Source organism: Aptenodytes forsteri, unplaced genomic scaffold (genome assembly GCF_000699145.1).
Source record: "Aptenodytes forsteri isolate BGI_AS27 unplaced genomic scaffold, ASM69914v1 Scaffold349, whole genome shotgun sequence".
Taxonomy (NCBI): domain Eukaryota; kingdom Metazoa; phylum Chordata; class Aves; order Sphenisciformes; family Spheniscidae; genus Aptenodytes; species Aptenodytes forsteri.
Window position 1 is genome coordinate 1,936,781 of NW_008794452.1, and position 8,512 is coordinate 1,945,292.

The 8,512-nt window shown below is 42.0% G+C and overlaps 1 protein-coding gene across 2 annotated transcripts in view; it reads right to left on the bottom strand.

The window, feature by feature from the left end:
• JMJD1C (jumonji domain containing 1C) overlaps window positions 1-8,512 on the bottom strand; it is a 114,696-nt gene that overhangs the window by 55,419 nt on the left and 50,765 nt on the right. Inside the window, exon 2 of one of the 2 annotated variants that reach the window (XM_019474928.1) lies at window positions 3,874-3,987. The gene's annotated coding sequence lies outside the window, so the exon portion shown is untranslated. Of the gene's footprint in view, window positions 1-3,873; window positions 3,988-8,512 lie in introns of those variants that run through there. The other variant, XM_019474927.1, reaches the window with a different exon arrangement.

Genomic DNA, 8,512 nt, shown 5'->3' on the forward strand with positions numbered 1-8,512 from the left:
CAAAGTAGAAAAATATTAAGGACCTGACTTACACATCACATTTCAAGACTACGTTTCCTACAGATACTAGTTTGACATAGAAAATGCATGTTGTAAATTCTACGTCTATCACCTCCTGCAAAGGAACATAATTTTCATTTCATTGCTAAGCAAAGCACCACGGCAAATGTTCATATCTGCTTTCTCCACAAGATCCCCTTGTCACCACCATAAAAAGAACTACATGACTAAATGGTCTGACCATCCCAGATTAACGAATGAGTCAGTCTCAGTCACACACAAGTTTCACGTAGACAATAATACCGTTTGTATCCTCTGTGAAGCAACTGAGATAAAAGCCACCGGAAACAAGTTGTAGGTTGGTGTATAAGACACCACACATACAGAATCTAAGGAATTTTTACGAAGGGCAGGATTCAAAGCAGTACACACGTAAGGGAAAAGAAAAATCACATAACACATTTAGCTGTAAAGAACAAATTCACTGACAAGCATAATACTTGCTATAGAAAACCTTGTGAAGATATGAAAAAATGGAGAAAGGCTAGTATAGCGCAGCTGCATACCCTACTTTTAATAACGATATTCATCTAGCTCTTACAAAGGTTGTTGAATCTCTTAACAATTGAAACATGTTTATTTATGCAAAGAGCAGACATGGCATGGGAATCCATGGTTCACGATTCCCCAGTGAGTCCTGCCAAAGTCTCTTTACTGTTGTTCTGGAAGAACCACTTCTGGTAACGACAGTAATTTAATTCTTTGCCTACTCAAACTTTGTTTTTCTTGCCAAGACTAAAAGGATGCCAAGTGTGCTGTTTTCTTTGCCTTGAGCAGTTGTCACCTTTAAACTGGACAGCACCACCTTATTCTTGAAGCCCTTTAGCCCAACAGTTATGTTAAACAGCACTGCGTTTTTTGATCAGAACTGATCTGAGCAGAATTCATACCAAATGGTCGTCTGCGGCCCATTACTAGTATTACGAGTATATGCAACGATGGGAAAAATTACTCAGTAGTTAAGAATTGTATCTGAAGTGAAACGGACTCTTCCCACACAGATTCAAACTTTGTTTGTTTTGGCAGAAAGGTACTGGAATTTTAGGCTCTAACAGCAAAATGCAATAAAAAAGTGTTTAGATCACCATGGTCTCCAAGGACTTGATATTGAAAATGTACAGCCATGAGAGCTTAAACCAAAAACTAAACGCATTTAGAAAGACTCAGAGTTAACTCATCTCTGCAAAGAATGGCTCCTCAGTTCTGTCTTCTGCTCAAAAGCAGGTTAACTGTATTCCAGACCAAACAAGTGAGCAAAAAGGCCATTTTTTCTTCTTTTTAGAAAAGCATATTTTCACAGGAAGTTTACCAAAGATTTATCTAAGACTTGTTTTCATGGCAAAGAAAAGGAAGGCCTTCCAGAAAAAAGGTACAAGTAAAAACTACCTTACATTAAATTATTGAAGGCTAGGAATGCAATTTCCACCATCAACAAAAAATAACAAGCAAAACAAATGAATAGACACAATCCTCCCACTTCAGGTATCTTTCAGTAGAAAAGTCTCATAATGATCAAGTCAATATTTCTGTCTAACACACTGCTAGTACATAATTCAGTTAACATATTTTAAAAAATAGTTTCTGTTCTCTTAAAGACATTCACTAAAGTTCTTATCTGTACAATTAACTTGTAAAAACTTGGCAATGAGACATTGGTAGCCCTGCAAAGAGACACATGCCTATGAAAATAATTTCTAAAACTTCTTATAATCGTTCAAATAAAGAAATCTTTGTTTCATGAAAGCTCGATGTTATTTTATGTATCTGCATTCAAGATCTGAGCAATATCCAGTTAAGATGCAAATTCTGGATGCCTCGGTACTTAAAAGGCATCTCCGCCAGCAGCCTTCTTGTAATGTTACAACAAACAGACAATTTAGGTCTCTCTTGTCACCAAACTACTTATGAGTGATACAGATCAGTAGCCTCCATCTCAGGCTTTAACAGGTAGCTGTTTGCTCCATGAGAGGGGGAAACAACTTGACCTCTCACACAGAATTTCCCTCTACGTGCCAAAAATTGAGGCCAAGAGTTAGGGAGACCAAGCTTTTATCTGGAACTATTTTTTACAAGCTACTGCTTTGTACCAGGTTTTGGTCAACACTTCTTTCAAAACTGTAGTTGCTAATACTGTTAATTACAGTATTATTTACAAAGATACTATGAAGCCAGCTGTTTATATGACACATTTTCAAAAATGACACCTTCAATTTGTATGCACCTTCCCAAATTAAGGTGCTTCTGTGTCTAATACTGTATCAGTAAATACTCCTTGAAGTGAAGGACCTAAAATGCATATAGCATTGCTATGTTACTGCCAGCCAGGCCTGGCAATAAGATTATTTTACAAAAGGCAGTCCTTCTCATATATTCAATTTGTTTTGCTCAGCTCATCTTGTAAGAAATGATCCATTGCCAAAAGGAGATTGATTACTGTTACTGGAATGAACGTTCATCAGAGATATGATCTTGATAGATCTCAGGCAAAGGACAGACACTAGCACAAGTATTTGCTTTGTAAAATGAATCTGGAAGATTGCGGCTGGGCTCTGAGGGTGAATTTACACTTCATGGCTCAGCTGATTTAAGAGGTCGCTGCTGCCAAAGGAGGATATCCCACTCTGTGTTGCGTCATCCTGACCCCCTCCCTAGAGAAAGCCACAGCACTCGCTGCACCCTGGGCTAATCCAGCTCAGCTCACTAACATCACAGACTTCCCCCCCCCCCCCCTTTTGCGCCTGCGGGGCAACAGCATTTTGAAAATCAAGGCTCTGTGCTGATAGAAGGCTGAAGGCACTAGCGTGAGGTCTGATAGTGGGAATTGTCCTCTGCGGCAGAGCCAAGCTGTTCGAGCAGCTCGAGTCATAACATGTAACCTCACCCTGACAAGAAGCGTTGAACTCGTTTGGCTTCCCCACCACAGACGCACAAAAGCACCAACCCTTCCATGAACTGAACCTCCCTCTCCTTTCCCCAGGATTCTCTCAGTCACTTCTCTTTTTCTAGCTCTATATTTGGTATAGGGAAAAAAAAAAATCTTGGTGAAGGAGGAGGGAAGAAGGGGTGTCAGGACAAAATTACATAGCATTTATTCAGGGCCATCTGTTATTCCAAGTCTCAAAGTACTATTTCTGTATCACTGCAGTGTACCATCCCAGCCTTAAGAAAGAATTTATGGCTATTCTAATTGCAATCAGTTCAGCACAAGCTGAAGTATCGAATGTTTTTCTACTTGTCATAGAAGAGATTTTTAGACCACCTTCTGGGGGGGATCATTGTTTCTCTTGTTCTTTAAATACACACACATTAATGTGTTTCTAATTAATGAAGAAGGCATTAAAATCAAGGATACTGGAAATGTTAGCAGGCTTAGAAACAACAGCAAGAGAAAGTGTTTTTTCTTCTTAAAAAATTAACATTCTCTGCTATTCATTCTCAAAAAACCAGTAAGTCGGATATCACTGCAGTAGTACAACGACCTAAAAATTAAAGCCCAGCTTCAGAAGGATGGACACTATCTTTTATCTGCTCTACAATGGGACTGATTAACCTTTAAAGGGATCAGGTATTTTACTTAAAGGTGGTTCAATAATATTAGTTGCATAGCACTCCTTGACATGATCAGATTCACTCGGATCAGATACAGTATCCAATATAACCTTTCACAAAATGAGCAACAATCTCTGCCAATGATTAATAGGAAATTGTTCCTGTAACGCAGAACTTGACTGTAAAATGCACTTAAAAATAATAAACACATGGATTTTAACTAAGCTAAATGGACAGTACTTATACACTAACCAAATTTCTTACCTGATAGGGCTGAAAGGCACTATCTTCAGTTATAAAATCCAGCTGTTTGTCCACAAGGAATTCTACTGCAGTAATTGAATTGTATACACTTTTTCCAACCAAGGGCTTGAATGTCTATTGGAAAAAAAGAAAAAGAAAATTAACCAATTAAAAAAAGCTCAGCACATCAAACCCCCAGGACTGTATAAACGTTGACGTAATTCTTCCATCAAAACAAGTTGAAACAGAGTAACAATTACTAATTATACAAGAAAGGAGGATTTTGTGTTTTGTCATTTTTCCTTTGTGCCGTTGGTGGAAAACCAGCTAGAAAAGGGAACTACACCATACATTCTTCCTTTCCCTCACTGTGCTTGAGCAAGAGTGTTTACCACAGAAGCCCAAAGTACAGGAGCACGATTATATCGTAAACATAAAGCTTAGGACGCAGATCCTCTCCTTCTGCCTGCAGGACTAGCTAGCGCAGTGGTAATTACACTAAGGACGCTGAAGTGGAAACCGACTGCAGACGTGAAAACGCTCCCCCCCTTCCTGTTCTGAAATCGTTCACCTTGCCTCGAGTCAACCATCTCATTTCCCTGCCCGTCTCTGCGTCTGTTCTGGCTCTGCTGCCTGCCGCCCCCGCAGCCGCTCCTCCCTGCAGCAACCAGCTGCTCCGGCGCAACGGCTTCGGAGACGACAGCGCCCGGTCCCAGGGCTTTTGCAGCGGGGCCAGGAGGTTTCCTGCTTCCTCCCACGTGTTGGGGAAGCAGGAAACCTCCTGGCCCTGCTGCAAAAGCCAGACGTGGAGAAAGGGGAGCAGGGAATAACGGGCTCCTCGATGCCCCCCTGCAGTCTTTGCCCCAAAGCACCCTGCCTCATCCAGGCACAGTGGGATGCAGTAGGCAAGTGGGGAGGGAGCCATGACCGACTTCAACGGGTCTCCCCCGAAAGGGGACGAGCAGGCAGTCCCCTTCCCTGCTGGCTGGGTTTCCTGGAACAGAAGCGCAAGGAGAGCGTGACTGAGCAGGGATCTACCAAGAGAGGATGAGTCAGGTGAAAAGGAAATCCCAGCGGATGGAGTGGAGAGAAAATGCCGCTCTGAAGACAGATGGGAACAGCAAGAGGAAGGCACGGGTGAACAAAAGAAACGACCACCAGAAAGAACATGCAGGATATAAGGAAAAAAAACATGGAGGGACAGAAAAAAAAAAAAAGAGGAAAGTTATTCTACAGGACAAAAAAATTAGTAATGAGGGAAAACAGGAAAAGAAAAAAGCCCTTTGAGACTGGTTCTAAATTTAAAATGCAGGAGGAAAAGACAAAGAGGAGAAACAAGGGCAGGTCAAACCACATGAAGCGTTGTGCAAATGCTACACCAACATCTGTTAAGATGCTGCTATCGCAACAGGACATCACTAGCTCACATGCAACACCCCGCAGCAACAGACCCCAAGTACTTACAAGGGGAGGGCATGATCATGGCCACCTATTTACAGATGGGGAAACTGAGGCACGAAGCAATCCCATAACTTGACAAAATTCACCTAAGCAGGGCAGCGACAGAGTCAGTGACCTGCCCTCAGCCAGTCTGCAGGCAGCTTGTAAGAGACGCACTCAAGGTTTTATCAGACTTCATTACCTACTTTACAAAAGTGTTGCCTTGCGATTAGGCTAAATATAACTCAAGCCTCTCTAGAGCTTCAGTTTTGGCACTTACTAAACAAGTGAGAGAATACTTCATTGGAGATACGTAATACTTTCTAATAAATATCTCCAACTCTACAAATGCTGAGATTTAATGTACTGCATTCTTGTTTCCATTTTATTTAAGGTTTCACTTCAGCTGTTACCCTTTCTCATGCAAGCAAGTGGGGGGGGGGGCTATCAGCCAGTCAGCCATCTCAACAACAGGGTAACTAGATAAAAGGGCTGGAGGGGCAGGAGAATATGATAATATGCTAACTACAGAGTCTGAATAGTAAATAATTATTTAATCTCTAATAGTTAAGAAAGGGCCTTTGCTCTTGCATCACTCTTCTATAATGGATCTTGTATTGCTAATGGTTCCAGTTAAGAGAGGGTGGAGTTCACATCACGAAATTGCAAAGCGTTGAGTGTATAAACTCACAAGCAGACAAACTTTTCTTTTAAAAAAAAAAATCAATGTTGTAGTCTTTCAGTTCTTAATCCACCCCCGCGTCTTCGCATACACTGTTCTACTTTTTCCACGCTGGCTCCTTTCTAACTTTCTGTGCTATTATTCAGGTCAAGAAATGAGTTTCCGACTACAAACAACAGGACATACCACATCATTAGCTGCAACGAAACTGTGTGGAATGTGGCTTGCAGTTATCATTCAGGATTCAGACAACACTAGAGATTAAGGTATGTGTGAGCCACCGGTTTATCTAACTGCTGGTATTAAAAGAACTAGTTCCAAATATAGATCTGTGAGTGTGATTATTCTGAGAAGAGAAACGTAATGCCTTCTCATTTGCTTTCATATCTAAGCCTCTAGACAGGCCAACGCCCCCAAAATATGCATGTGGAGGATGCAGGCTATCCCACAAGCACAGAGGAAAAATATGTAAATAAATAAAGCAAAACTACACCATGTCACACACCTCTTCATACATGGATGGCTGCTCGGCCGCACACAACTTGAGATTTTTCAGATACTATTAGAAAACATTCCCACTATCAAAGAACAAAACCCCACCCTTTAAAAAAAGCAGGCCTTCTTGGGAAAGCAAAGTCCAGACTCCATCAGCTCCAGGAGATAGGCAGGCCACCAAGGAGATATCCAGTCTTGGATTGTCTTAAGTCTTGAGAAGTCTTAAAACGGAAGAAGACATGACCAAACTTCACCCCACACATCACATATGCACAAAGAAAAACAGACTAAGAGCACAGCAGGCAAGAGTCAGCTACTAGAGGCAAGCACGTAAGACATGTAACAACATGAAAATAGATGTAAGAAGGTCCAACGAGCTCCTCACAGACTTTTGGAGGAAGACACTCCCTCTTTCTGTTCCCAAAGTGGAGGACAACTTTAGGGAGAATCAGGCATACTGGCTGAAACCAGGAAAAACTGAACCTCTTCAAACAAAAATCTCCCTTTCAAACTTGCATAAAGCTTCCTTTTACCATCTATGTTAACCCAACTCCCTGAAGACCACAATTAAGCAAAGGACTCAAGCACTCAATTTTAAGTGACATCTGACTTCAGCACTCTTCTAAGAGGCTGCTTGAAAAAAATCCCACTTTTTTTCCACCAAATTTCCCTGCTTGGCCAAAGGGAGCTCTATGAACACATACACACACTTTGGTTGCTTTGCTACCAAGTTCCCCAATACTGAATAAAACATATTTCTTACTCTGCCCCCCCATCTGCCCATGATTTTAGCCCAGCTCATGCAAGAAATAACCTGCCCACGGGAGGCATCTGGCACAGCTATGAGACTGAGAAGACAAATTGGTTAACGGATGGACTCAATCTTAAAGGTCTTTTCCAACCCTAAATGATTCTATGATTCCCAAAATCCAAAGAAATTTTTAGAAAATATTAAGTACCACCACATCACAGCAATCTCAAAACTATTCGACGGCATTCACCAAATACTCACAAATACAGCGGATTACTCATAGACTGCTTTTTCTAACACCCAGTAACAAAGCCCATCTATTTATTTATCGTTTCAAAACCCCCATGGCAACCACAGGCCCCGCTTTCCCGAGGAAGCAGTACTGAGCAAGCACATAGTGCGTTTTTACCTCTGCCTAATGCAATTAAGCAGCTGTAGACGTGGTAAGCCGCCCCCACCATGTGAGCAGGCAGGTTCAACCCGGGCCCCCGCCACCCGCCGCACCTCGGCTGCGAGCTGCTGACTCCCGGCTGCTGCAGCCTCGGTGCTGCCAGGCTGTGACACCCAGAAGGCTCATCGCAGCAAACGCTCGGGTTACAGCTGAGCTCGCAGCTGCTGCCCGACTCATCCCGCACGTACCACTACCTCATTCGCCTCACTAGAGCTTACAGCCTGCTTAGCTGGACACCCAGCACTAAAGCCTGCTCCTCGCGCCACAAAAGCACATTTTGCTATGCACGGGTACTGCATTTGCCTTTTTTTTTTTTTTTTAAATCTCTCTAGGGGAATTTATACCGTAAAGAGAACACACTTTTAAAAAGCTAAAAATTTATTCAAGAAAGCTATTCTTAAACTAAGACCTGTAACATTTTATAGGTTTTCCTCTTTAAACCAGAAAAATTGAAAAGATCGTGTAAACTTAATGTATACGTGCTAGTCAGCAAACTTTTCCACATAATTGTTCTTTAGCCTCGTTGTTTAGTCTGCAATAGCACAAACACTGGCACCTTTTCATTATGACACTTAATCATTCAAAATAGCTGTAGCTCTCTTCCAACGCCTATTTGTTGCCATGGTTTGTATTCAAAGGCAGAATTAGCGAGTGGAAAAGAGCAGAAGATAAATAAAGCAAATCTGACATAAAACCCGAGCATCAAGTTTTCTTATTTGCAGACTACTTTGCCAGCATTCCCTAGGGAAGAGTCCATTTCCAGTCGAGGCGCTATTCCGGGCGGAACTCTCAGCCCTTCCCCGGAGGGGGTGTCGGAGCCCGCAAGCAGAAGGAAGTAACC